At 48.3% G+C, this 13,755-nt stretch overlaps 1 long non-coding RNA gene across 1 annotated transcript; it reads right to left on the reverse strand.

The window, feature by feature from the left end:
- Positions 1-11,437: 11,437 nt before the first annotated feature.
- Positions 11,438-12,124, reverse strand: LOC144767689 (uncharacterized). Its single transcript, XR_013598310.1, has 4 exons — positions 12,095-12,124; positions 11,973-12,004; positions 11,839-11,868; positions 11,438-11,745 (listed from the first exon to the last, which is right to left on the reverse strand). It is a non-coding gene; the product is annotated as an uncharacterized LOC144767689 (long non-coding RNA).
- Between the last annotated feature and the right edge of the window lie 1,631 nt (positions 12,125-13,755).

The following is a 13,755-nucleotide window of genomic DNA, read 5'->3' on the forward strand; positions in this document are numbered from 1 at the left end:
CAGAGCCTTGTCTCGGATCCCTGCGGCATGGAGGCGTGCGCGTAGTGTGCGGTGGCAGACGGTGTCGAAGGCGGCAGAGAGGTCTAGGAAGATGAGTGCTGCAATCTCGCCGGCAGGGTCCTGATGTCGTCGGTGGCGGTGATGAGGGCAGTCTCGGTGCTGTGGTTGCTGCAGAACCCTGACTGGGAAGGGTCCAGGATTCTGTTTTCTTCCAGTTATCGGGTTAGCTGTCTGTTGATGGTTTTCTCAATGACCTTGGCCGGAAAGGGGAGCAGAGTGATGGGCCGGAATTTCTTGAGGTCTCTTGGGTCTGCCTTAGGTTTTTGAGTAGGGCGTTGATCTTGGCGTGTTTCCAGATCTCTGGGAAGGTCGCGGTCTCGAGGGGGAGATTCATGACGTTGCGCAGGTGGGGTGTGATGGTGCTGCTTGCTCTGCTGAAGACGTGGTGCGGGATTTGGTCCGACGGAAAACCGGAGTGGATTGAGCGCATGGTCTTGATGGTGTCATCAATGCTCATGCTAGCCCAGGCTAGCAGAGGGTCGTGGTCGATGGTGTATGGAGGGTCTGTTGTGTTGCTGTCTGTTGGGCCTGTCCGGGTGTTGAAGCTGTCGTGAATGTCTGCTATCTTACGGTGGAAAAGGTGTCGAGGGAGTCGCACAGGTCTTGCGACGGCGGGATGTCGTTGGTGTTGGAGCTGGTGTTGGAGAGTTCCTTCACGATGTTGAAGCATCAGGAGAACGGACTCCGTTGCTTTAGTGAGGCTCCAAGCTGGTGTACAGGAACTGCAGAGTCAGCGGCAGCCTCGGCCTGCAAGGCAGCAGCGTCATGTACATAGGTGACCCCGCCCACAAGAGTTTGAGACGGGGCAAGCTGCGCCGCAGGACCCAACCTGAGGGGTTTCTATGATGGAGGCAAACCAGAACGCCTGAACAGCACTGGAATAGCTTGGGCTGCTCAGCAAAGTATATTAGAGCTGCGTTGGAAAAATTGGCCTTGGTTGGGTCTGGGCTGGCCTATGTAGAGGTGCAGGGAGCAGAGACATACTGATAATTCCTTGAGGTGTGAACCGCCACATTCTCTCCCACAACCCTGAGATAATGTTGCAGGCGGCGCGGATGTCCATGATGTGAAACAGCCTTCCAGGAAAGTTGGAAATACAAGGTGAGGCTGTCGGCAACGAGGGTCCGGGAAGCGGCATTATTTGATTCTCAGACGTTGACGCAGAGACAGAGATATTGGGGCCCCCAGCTCATGTAGGATCGATAACACAGCGGGGGAAGTTGACACGGTGTACCAGGAGGTAGAGGTGTTGCGGGCCGGGGTCATGACACAGCTCCGGCTGCAGCAGTGAGGACAGTGGCAGCAGCATTATTCTGTATTGTGGTTCTTTCCTACTAATTATTCAGAAACACCGGTATCCAGAGTTGGTGCTGCAACCTTGCAAAAACACACGAATTTTCGAAAAGCGCACACGCTACAAAGACTTCATCTACCATGATGCTCCTAGGGTTCACCCGCTGGTGGGTAGAGTTGGAGTGCAACCTTAGACTTTTCAGTTAAATTGGCTCCCTTGAGCTACGAGCTGACGAGCTCTGATCACGCACCCACGCGCCTTGAGAGGTATATAACCTGAGAACACTTGGCAGCCTGCACAGTAAACCCCGAAAAATCCTACACTCTGCTGATGAGGAACAATTATTCCGAAACACCGGTGTCCAGAGTTGGTGCTGCATCCTTGCAAAAACACACGAATTTTCGAAAAGCGCACACGCTACAAAGACTGCATCTACCATGATGCTCCTGGGGTTCACCCGCTGGTGGGTGGAGTCGGAGTGCGACCTTGGACTTTTCAGTTAAATTGGCTCCCTTGAGCTACGAGCTGACGAGCTCTGATCACGCACCCACGCGCCTTGAGAAGTATCTAACCTGAGAACACTTGACAGCCTGCACAGTAAACCCTGAAGAATCCTACACTCTGCTGATGAGGAACAATTATTCCGAAACACCGGTGTCCAGAGTTGGTTCTGCAACCTTGCAAAAACACACAAATTTTCGAAAAGCGCACACGCTACAAAGACTGCATCTACCATGATGCTCCTGGGGTTCACCTGCTGGTGGGTGGAGTTGGAGTGCGACCTTAGACTTTTCAGTTAAATTGGCTCCCTTGAGCTACGAGCTGACGAGCTCTGATCATGCACCCACGCGCCTTGAGAGGTATCTAACCTGAGAACACTTGGCAGCCTGCACAGTAAACCCCGAAGAATCCTACACTCTGCTGATGAGGAACAATTATTCCGAAACACCGGTGTCCAGAGTTGGTGCTGCAATTTTGCAAAAACACACGAATTTTCGAAAAGCGCACACGCTACAAAGACTGCATCTACCATGATGCTCCTGGGGTTCTCCCGCTGGTGGGTGGAGTCGGAGTGCGACCTTAGACTTTTCAGTTAAATTTGCTCCCTTGAGCTACGAGCTGACGAGCTCTGATCACGCACCCACGCGCCTTGAGAGGTATCTAACCTGAGAACACTTGGCAGCCTGCACAGTAAACCCCGAAGAATCCTACACTCTGCTGATGAGGAACAATTATTCTGAAACACCGGTGTCCAGAGTTGGTGCTGTAACCTTGCAAAAACACACGGATTTTCGAAAAGCGCACACGCTACAAAGACTGCATCTACCATGATGCTCCTGTGGTTCACCCGCTGGTCAGTGGAGTCGGAGTGCGACCTTAGACTTTTCAGTTAAATTGGCTCCCAGTCCCTTGAGCTACGAGCTGACGAGCTCTGATCACGCACCCACGCGCCTTGAGAGGTATCTAACCTGAGAACACTTGGCAGTCTGCACAGTAAACCCCGAAGAATCCTACACTCTGCTGATGAGGAACAATTATTCCGAAACACCGGTGTCCAGATTTGGTGCTGCAACCTTGCAAAAACACACGAATTTTCGAAAAGGGCACACGCTACAAAGACTGCACCTACCATGATGCGCTGGTGGGTGGAGTCGAAGTGCGACCTTAGCCTTTTCAGTTAAATTGGCTCCCTTGAGCTACGAGCTGACGAGCTCTGATCACGCACCCACGCGCCTTGAGAGGTATCTCACCTGAGAACACTTGGCAGCCTGCACAGTAAACCCCGAAGAATCCTACACTCTGCTGATGAGGAACAATTATTCCGATACACCGGTGTCCAGAGTTGGTGCTGCAACCTTGCAAAAGCACACGGATTTTCAAAAAGCGCACACGCTACAAAGACTGCATCTACCATGATGCTCCTGGGGTTAACGCGCTGGTGGGTGGAGTCGAAGTGCGACCTTAGACTTTTCAGTTAAATTTGCTCCCTTGAGCTACGAGCTGACGAGCTCTGATCACGCACCCACGCGCCTTGAGAGGTATCTAACCTGAGAACACTTGGCAGCCTGCACAGTAAACCCCGAAGAATCCTACACTCTGCTGATGAGGAACAATTATTCTGAAACACCGGTGTCCAGAGTTGGTGCTGTAACCTTGCAAAAACACACGGATTTTCGAAAAGCGCACACGCTACAAAGACTGCATCTACCATGATGCTCCTGTGGTTCACCCGCTGGTCAGTGGAGTCGGAGTGCGACCTTAGACTTTTCAGTTAAATTGGCTCCCAGTCCCTTGAGCTACGAGCTGACGAGCTCTGATCACGCACCCACGCGCCTTGAGAGGTATCTAACCTGAGAACACTTGGCAGTCTGCACAGTAAACCCCGAAGAATCCTACACTCTGCTGATGAGGAACAATTATTCCGAAACACCGGTGTCCAGATTTGGTGCTGCAACCTTGCAAAAACACACGAATTTTCGAAAAGGGCACACGCTACAAAGACTGCACCTACCATGATGCGCTGGTGGGTGGAGTCGGAGTGCGACCGTAGCCTTTTCAGTTAAATTGGCTCCCTTGAGCTACGAGCTGACGAGCTCTGATCACGCACCCACGCGCCTTGAGAGGTATCTCACCTGAGAACACTTGGCAGCCTGCACAGTAAACCCCGAAGAATCCTACACTCTGCTGATGAGGAACAATTATTCCGATACACCGGTGTCCAGAGTTGGTGCTGCAACCTTGCAAAAGCACACGGATTTTCAAAAAGCGCACACGCTACAAAGACTGCATCTACCATGATGCTCCTGGGGTTAACGCGCTGGTGGGTGGAGTAGAAGTGCGACCTTAGACTTTTCAGTTAAATTTGCTCCCTTGAGCTATGAGCTGACGAGCTCTGATCACGCACCCATGCGCCTTGAGAGGTATCTAACCTTAGAACACTTGGCAGCCTGCACAGTAAACCCCGAAGAATCCTACACTCTGCTGATGAGGAACAATTATTCCGAAACACCGGTGTCCAGAGTTGGTGCTGCAACCTTGCAAAAACACACACATTTTCGAAAAGCGCACATGCTACAAAGACTGCATCTACCATGATGCTCCTGGGGTTCACCCGCTGGTGGGTGGAGTCGGAGTGCGACCTTAGCCTTTTCAGTTAAATTGGCTCCCTTGAGGGGGAGGAGCCAAGCTCGCGAGCGTAATGGTCGCCTTTTAGCTCGGCTCCGTCAGCCCTCCGGCCTGACTCGTATATCCTGCTGCAAATCCTGCCCAGAGACGACCCGTTTCTCGAGAAATAGGAACGCGACATTCCGTTCTTACTCACCGGCTGACTTGGAAGCTCCGACGTGCCGCGGTTCCGAAGTTGTGGCCCCCGAAGGGACCGGGGCCTCCGTGGTGCTGGGACCGGGGCCTCGCCTATGTGATCCGGCCTGGTGTTCCTGTGACTGTCGGCCCCGGCCGAGAGAGTGAGCCACTGATGAGAGCCGTTGTGCGAGCATCCCGGTGATCCCGATCCGGGCCTGCCTTGGTGGCCGTGAGGCTGGTGCGGGGCGTGCTGCTCCGGGGGCTGCACATGTGAGGGGGTCCCCCCGCCGCTGCTCCATCCGGCGACCCTGGTTCCTCGCGCTCGGCCTCTACTTGTGTGGAGCGCCGGCGACAATACAGGCGGACCCCCGCGTTGGGCGGTTCTCCCTTCTGCACCGAGGCCGCCATTGCTGGGACCCCCCGGAGATCTGTAAAGTCCCACATTTGTGAACTGGCCTCGGGGTCACGGGGGTGGTGAAGAGGCGGAACTCACAAAATGGCTGCCAACGATTTGGGTTGTGAATCTCCTCGTGATGGCGGACTTGGGTTACTGGACTCCGCGGGGGCCTGGACATGTGTGCGTGAACCTACGATTGGAGATGTTCTTGATGCCTTGCGATCCTTGCACGCGTCCTTGGCCCCCGGTGCCCCTGGAGGCTCGGTGCGTTCTGCCGCCATCTTGGGTGGACGCTTCTTCGTGCTTCCCTTTTGTCCCAGCGATGCCGCCGCCTCGCCCCCCTCGGTTGCTACGAAGGTTGCTACTGCTGTTCCTCGACTGGTTTGTAGACCAGTGGCTTTGGTGCCTCCTGCTTTTCGATGCTCGGAGTTATGGAACCTGGATGTCGTGCGGGGGCCTGTTCCTCCCCGGGTACCTGTGAAAAATGGTGGACTGCTGCCTTTATCTGCATTGACGAGCTCCCATTTCTATTTTACTGGGAAACCCCCGAGTTTCCAAACGGCGAGACTGAACTCCTGTCTTTTACTGCCCTTGTTGCTGTTGCTGAGACATTTGAGCTACCTATTTGGACTTTTGTTCACTTGCAGATTGATTGACCTCCCCGGTCTACGATTTTATTGTCATTTCTCTCAATTGTGTGCTTGCCTCGCATTGTGTTCCTCGCCTCACATTGTCATATGGTGGGTGGGGTTTGTGATTCGGAAAGGTTTGGGGTGAGATACACGACTCCCGGTATATTATTGGTGTACGACTTCATGGTGCAGTTGCTTATATTTATAGCGCTGTGGGAGACTCCCCCCCTGTAGGTTTTATGGTGCTCGAGATCGTGTCGTTCTGGTTCGTACGTATTATGAATGTATGGTTGGGCGGTGGGCTGTGGCCGACTGTATTTGTTTCTGCCCTTTTGCTCCTCCCCCCCCCATTTATTTCTTTTGTTTTTCATGTCCTCTTTTTGTCTCAGTATTCCTTCCTTTCTTCTCTCTACTACATTTCGGGTTCTGGTTTAGGGCGACAGGCACGCTGTTTGGAGGGTAGGCCGTAGCCTTCTGCAGGGGTGCAGGGTGGGTTGGGTCCTATTTGATGTTTTATTTTCCTCAGTTCTATGGCCCTTTTGTGACTCTTTATCGGAGTGCCGCGTCTGTCCTCGCCTTCCGGGGTATGAATGGGGTGGGGTCTGTAACGTCGCTGTTCTTCTTCTATAGTTCTGCAGTTTTCCATTGCGACCTCCGTACCCTCCTCATTGCTAATACTCCTGATCTACATGTGCTCCTCGCTACGGGACGCCTGCTTCAGAGTGGCATTCGTCTCTTTTAATCTGTGTTTTCCTTTCCCTCTCCTCTTCCTCTCTCCTCGTTCTTCCCCCCCTCTCTCCCCCCTCTTCCCCCCCCCTTCTTTTTCACCCAAGGTTTGTATGACGGGTTAGTCTGGGTGATGTCGCTACTCCGGCCCCTTTGTCCTGTTTCCGATGTGCTATTGGGTGGTGGGTGTACACAGCTTATAGTAATTGCATATTGATTTGTGTTTGCCGTACCTGTTTTTTATACCGATGTATACAGTGTTGCCACACCTGCATTGCGGCCCTTTACCCCTTTTGTTGCCAATTATTTGTTTGGGGGCTCCGGACTCTTCCATGTTGTCACTGCGCCTGTCATACTCCTTCTCCTCATATTATAAAATTAACCTTCTCTGCTCCTGTTTGCTGGCCGTCTAGATCTTCTGTCTTCCCTCCCCTTTTAGTATTGTGTTGCTCATGCTCTCCAATGATTGATTCTGTAATGTTCGCTCCAAATTTCTGATTGATTCTCGTATTGTGGCCGGCCAGTTTGGTTGTAGGCCTAGATTTGTATATCCTTTTGTACAAATAAAGGTTTTAAAAAAAAAAAAAAAAAAAAAAAAAATTGGCTCCCTTGAGCTACGAGCTGACGAACTCTGATCACGCACCCACGCACCTTCAGAGGTATCTAACCTGAGAACACTTGGCAGCCTGCAAAGTAAACCCCGAAGAAGCCTACACTCTGCTGATGAGGAACAATTATTCCGAAACACCGGTGTCCAGAGTTGGTGCTGCAACCTTGCAAAAACACACAGATTTTCGAAAAGCGCACACGCTCCAAAGACTGCATCTACCATGATGCTCCTGTGGTTCACCCGCTGGTTGGTGGAGTCGGAGTGCGACCTTAGACTTTTCAGTTAAATTGGCTCCCTTGAGCTATGAGCTGACGAGCTCTGATCACGCACCCACGCGCCTTGAGAGGTATCTAACCTGAGAACACTTGGCAGCCTGCACAGTAAACCCCGAAGAATCCTACACTCTGCTGAGGAGAAACAATTATTCCTAAACACCGGTGTCCAGAGTTGGTGCTGCAACCTTGCAAAAACACACACATTTTCCAAAAGTGCACACGCTACAAAGACTGCATCTACCATGATGCTCCTGGGGTGCACCCGCTGGTGGGTGGAGTCGGAGTGCGACCTTAGACTTTTTAATGTAGGATCGATAACACAGTGGGGGAAGTTGACACGGTGCACCAGGAGGTAGAGGTGTTGTGGGCTTCATGCCTGGCAGGAAAACAGCACTGAATCTGAGGCGCCTCAATGGGGTGTTGGGTAGGGCCGGGACAAATGAGGAGGAGGCAGTCATCATTTCTCTCAACGCTAAAATGGTATTTGACATGATTGAATGGCCCTATCTGTTTGCAACGCTTGAGCGGAATGGCTTTGGACCATGGTTACTAGCATAGGTGCGCGTTCTTTATTAGTAGCCCCTGGCTAGATTCACAGTAAATGGGGCCAGGTTGGCTATTTTCATATTACTTAAAGGTACAAGACAGGGTTGGCCTATTCCCCGTTAATATTTGCATAGGTCCTGGAACCCTTGGCAATTTGGATCAGTCCTCATACATGCCTATCAGGTATGGGGCAGTAGTAAATGCTCTAATTCTTCTATGTCAGGGTCATCTAACACTGGCAGCTTAAGAGTAGCCAGCAGTTCCTTTGCTTCTTCATAGGTGTACATGTCAGCTGACTCATATATCAATTGTAAGTGCTTTGCAAAGGCCTCCGCTATGCTTGACCTATCATTGAGTCGAACTCCTTCTACATTCGTTATTTCATAGGTAGAGGCATTCTCCCATTTATCCAACCCTGCCAACAGCTTGCATCTGCTTAAGTTTCTCTTTCTTGTATCCAGCAATCACAGAGACACCCTGCCCTCTGATCATTGTTTTGTACGTCTCCGAAATCATGGAGGGTGAATCTACCGACCAATCGTTTTCAGTGAAATAAAGCTCAGTGGCCTCGCTAAGTCCCTCCCGTATGTCTGGCACCCGCAAATACCAAGGGTCAAGGATCATCTAGTATCTCTTAGGCGAGGGGGGTTCCCCTGTACGTGATCGTGACTGTTAAGTGATCGGAAATACCCCTAAGAAGATGTTTCACCTCTCTGAACATGGAGAGATGTTCCGGTCTGCCAAAAATATAATCTAGTATAGACAGACTTCCATGCACTACCGAATGGAAGGTATATTGCAGGGAGGAAGGGTTATATGTTCTCCCTATATCCAGGCACCCCAATGTCTCAGGGACTCCTCTAATGTCTTTCCCGCTGACTCTCCCTACCTCGGTGGGCATCTGTCTAATTCCCCGTTCAGAGCAGCATTACAGTCTCCCCCCGATCAACAACTCTCCCTCAGGAAGTTTAAGCAGATGTGATCCCAGATCTGCCAGGGCCAAGGAGTGTAATCGGGCTGGACATAAAGGGAAGTGTTATTAAGTACCCTGCCCTCCCAAATACCTGTTAGAGTTACAAATCTCCCCATGGTATCATGTGTCACTGCTTGCACCCTGAAGGGGAAAAAAGTACGGAGAAGGACTCCGTACCCCTCTCTATCCTCTTGTATAGCCCGCGGGGGCCACCAATTTATACCCCCATCTATTCAAGGCACATTAAGAAGTTCCTTTTATGTGTGTCTCCTGTAGAAGCCCCACATCAGGAGCCTGTCTCTTAACATATTGCAATACAGTCCCTCTCTTTATCCTCTCCCTCAACCCATTAACATTCCAGGAAAGCAGTTTAATGCTATTCATACCTGTATTGTTCCCAATGTAGTGGCCATGCGAACAGTATGGGCCGCTTCATGGGATTCTTTGTGGACTGTGGCCAAAGGGCCTTTTCATCCCTTTACTAAATAGGCAGTACTCCAGGATGGCCAATTGTAAGCTGTGTCGTATCATCGGACTGTCAACTAGCGAGGTACAGTTATCACATGCACTGTCTACAAATAATAAAAAGAAAAAAAATACACACAAAATTAAACAATCACAATCCCGAAGGAATCATCCCAACCCCTCCCTGCTTTGCTGCAGCGTGGACTCCAAACTGGCCACCCCCCAACTTTGCAGAGCGCCTGTGTACCCATACCCTTAAAACCTTCCTTAGGGTAGCAAGACCTGACCAGCTTCTCTTTGTATGCACGTATGACATCATATATACTGGTAATGAATTTGTCAACCCAGTCTTCACCAGAAATAGTTCTATGCTACTATTCCAACATGTTCACCGCTGGTACATGTGGGGGGGAGAAAATAAAAGGGGGTGAGGGTGGAGTGTAGATCATGCTTATCTTTCTTCTTCAACTGATTCCCCATTCAATTCTTTACTCCGCGAACTAGCCTCCCTGAACTGACTAGTCGGACCAAGTATTAACCCCTCCCCTCATTTAGGTAAACATGGTATCTGTCACTTTATTTAACGCTGGGTCAATCAAGTCTCTCCCTCGATTTGCTGGTCCCTGTCATCTCGGATGGAGTCCGGCCTTTGTTGCTGCCCGATCCCAGGCCGCTCTAGTCGGTCTAAGCTCCTCTTAGGTCTGACGCACCTCCAGCCAGTCCCGGGCCTCCTCCGGAGTGACAAAGAACCAGGTTTTCCCCTCCGCCTCCACACGGAGTTTCGCCGGGAAGCGCAGGGTGTATTTGAACACCTGTGTCCTAAGAGCTTTTTCGACTTCCAAAAAGGAGCGTCTCTGCTTTTGCACTTTAGCCGTAAAATCGGGGAAAAAGGATATGGTATTATTCATGTATTTGAGAGGGGGTGCATTTCGAGCAGTTTGAAGGATAACGTTGCAGTCGCGAAAGTTAAATACCCTTGCAAGCATGGGTCGGGCGGAGCCCCCGGCTTGGATCTTCCGGACGGCACCCTTCATAATCGTCCAGTTGCAGTGAAAGTTACTGAGTATGGCTCTGTAAGTCTGAGACCTGTTGTTTAGTGCAGTCGCTATTGGTCTTTTATTCCCAGATTTATTGGTATGCAAAGGATGAGACCGGCCAACGCGTTTGGCACACACATGGGCTTCTTCATGGCTGATCAAAGTATGAAAAACTCTCGTGGTGGAGAATGAATCTCAAAAAGAGCAAAAGGACCTTATATTGCAGTGTCAGTGACATAGTAAGAGAGCCGTAGTCCGGGAACGCATCCTGCATCCAGCGTATCTGATCAGCCCTGAAGAAGCCCATGTGTGGGCGAAACGCGTTGGCTGGTCTCATCCTTTGCATACCAATAACATAAGAGACCAATAACGGCACAAAACTAATATTGTGTTATTGAATGTGTATACCTTTCTTGTACTTTCTTGTACTGTTCTACACCACCGCGAATAAATTAGAGGTGACTGGGGGTGAGTGTTTGTATTGTCAATGCTCCGTCCATCATCACCTTTGGTTTTTCTAAATTAGAGGTTAACCTAAGGAAAACCAAAGTGGTAACCTTTGGTAGAAAACGCAACATCAGCACTGGCTGGTTGTACAACAATATGAGCATTGCGACAGGAGGCACCTACAAACATTTAGGAGTTAACTTTGACTCAAGGGGTAACTTTGCCAGACAGCGTAGTGAGCTATCAGCAAAATCCACGATCCTACAGGTGACCCTCTTTAAGCTCTCAAAAAATTTGTCAGGCCCAAGTCTATCACCTTTATTAGAAGTCATGAGAGAAAAAATGGGGCCGTCCTTGTCATATGGCATTGAGATTTTCAGGGGCAATTTAAACACCACCCTAAACCAACACGTGACTAAAATTTATAAAAAAAGTCCTCCATTTGCCAAAAAATGCATCTGCTGCCCAGATCAGACTAGAACTGGGCCTATTAAATTGCGAAGTCTCTAACACCGGCTCGTATTTAAACCTCTGCCATAAACTTAGACAATATTGGTTATGTGGGTGTGTGAGGAGCACTCCGTTAATTATCCTTCTTTTTACTTGTAGAAACCGGTGCCGCGACTAATAAATGTTGTCACTCCTTGTTTTAAATATGAGTTATGACGGGTTTACAAACCCATCTAGACGCGCACTGTGCACTTGGTGTGTTACACCTTTACTCTTTTCAAAAATGAATTTTAAATTAAACTTTATGCCAGAAAACAATTGTCTGTTTTAATACATGATACTCATTGCTTACTGTGCAATCTTATACTCAATGCTGATTATTTCATCATATCAACAAATGCATCATGATATTTGCTTTTTCTTTGAATCATACATATACAGTATACATTCCATTGTAATTTTGACAATACAATATTCTTATTCTGCCCTATGCATTTCGGTACACCATGGTATCTTCATCAGGGACCAGTCTGAGAAAAAAACAAAAATATAGGGAGATGTAAATGTAATGGAATTGTTTAGAACACCCATGAGTGTAGTAATATTTGTGTGCCAAATCGTACCTGTGTGGACAAATCACTGTGCTTGCGAGGCTGAAATCAATGAAAAATGTGTAAATGTTCGATCTTTCCCAGATAGACATTTTACTACACGACATTAAAAGATAGCTTTTTTTGAAAAAAATAGTAAAGCTTACCACGTTCTTAACAGTATTACACCGAGAATGAGCTGCACAAACGAAATGACAATGCTGGTGAACTCTCTCTGATAACGTATGATCTATCCATATTAAATACCACTTAAAACTTCCAAACATACCTGAACTGTGGCCAAACTGTTACTACTCCTGAAAAAATATATAACCGATGTTATGTGGGCTAACGAACCGAATATCCATATTCTCAATATTATCGTGTAAGCGTGTACACATACCTCAGTACTTGGATGTTTAATCTACAAAAAACGACAAAAAACGAAAACAACATTGTAAGCTACTACCACTTATTCCGTCATTAAAGTACTAAAAAACTGTGGTTTTGAGCCCAGCGCGCTCCACATTTACCTGAACTGATGTCTCTTCCCACCTGCACTATCCCAGTGTGTACCAAACCGCGTTCGAAGTCGACGTCCTTCACAAGCCAGTTTTACATGGTTCTCATCTCTGTTCTGCCATTAACATAAAAAACGGACTACTTATACTAGACTTAACAACGATACCCATGATCGCCATCTTAGACTGGGTTAGAGAGTCACCAAATCCTAATGAAAATCTATGACTATTCGAACTGCATACCATACGCCTAATGTGAAACTCCCGATATGTACTAAACTTAGACAAGCAGACACAGGCTCACTTGAGTTGCTAGTTAGGCTAGACATCTCCGAGAAAAATCCAGGGGGCGCGTATGGACGCCTTTTCAAGGATTCCATCCGTGAAATGACTGCAGGCGACCTATGGGTCCTCAACCCCAGCACTACTGCCTTTAAATCCTGCATTAAGAAATGTGTCAGATTGTGCTCCCTTATAATTGGCAAAGCCCACTTTGCCAAACGCAGACATGCATGGGCAGTTATGAAGTCTTATGGGCGGCTATCTCCCGCAACCTATCTGTCCTGCACTTACTCCCTCTATTTAAAACTTAGCTTCATGGCCATTAGTTTGGGAGACTGGCAATTTCTAAAAGATTTGCCCTCTTGGCGTCGCACGTCAGATGTTTTATTGTGCAGATGGTGCGGCATGACGGCTGAAACCTTGGAGCACGAGGTCTGCCTTTGCCCCGCCCTTATGTCTCAGCGCAGACGCAAATTGAAAACTGAGTGGAACAGGTTGGGCACTCGGACCTGTAGACAGGCAATCATTGCAGCACTAAACCCTGAAAATACAGCCTTAAATATAGCCCCCACAATTTATATACGCTCTGCCTATCGTTCCTTTATGCATGCTTCCTCTCTTAAGCAATAGTTTAAATCAAACTGCACCTTACTCTAAGCTGCTAAGACTGTTTTTATTTGATTGCATTTTTCCACAACCCGCTGTATCGATGTGTTGTTGCTAAGTTTTATCTGATTTTATATTTTTTTTTAACCAGCAGCTATTTGATGATCATTAGATTGCTTTTACTAGCCTAACAGTGCTAACTGTCGGTATTACAAATCCTTCCTGTTTTAATGTTCTGTTTAAAGCTACGCTGATTGTGCTTTTTAATCATCCATATGTAATAAGAAACCCGCCTAACGCTATTTGGAAAATTTTCATTTAACTATTGCTAGTTTATTGGTTCGTTTTTCTGTCGATAATGTTTATTGTTGTCAGAATCATTGTGGTGTTCTTTTAAGGATATTTTATATCCAAATAAAGATTATTATTATTTGTACTCATATGTTGCCTCTCATCTAACTAGCTCTTACAATTATGTTTGTGGTCTACGGGAAGCAGAACATTTAAGGTGGGAAATATACATCTTTGATCTAGTGACTAG

This window comes from Lissotriton helveticus, chromosome 7 (assembly GCF_964261635.1).
Source record: "Lissotriton helveticus chromosome 7, aLisHel1.1, whole genome shotgun sequence".
Taxonomy (NCBI): Eukaryota; Metazoa; Chordata; class Amphibia; order Caudata; family Salamandridae; genus Lissotriton; species Lissotriton helveticus.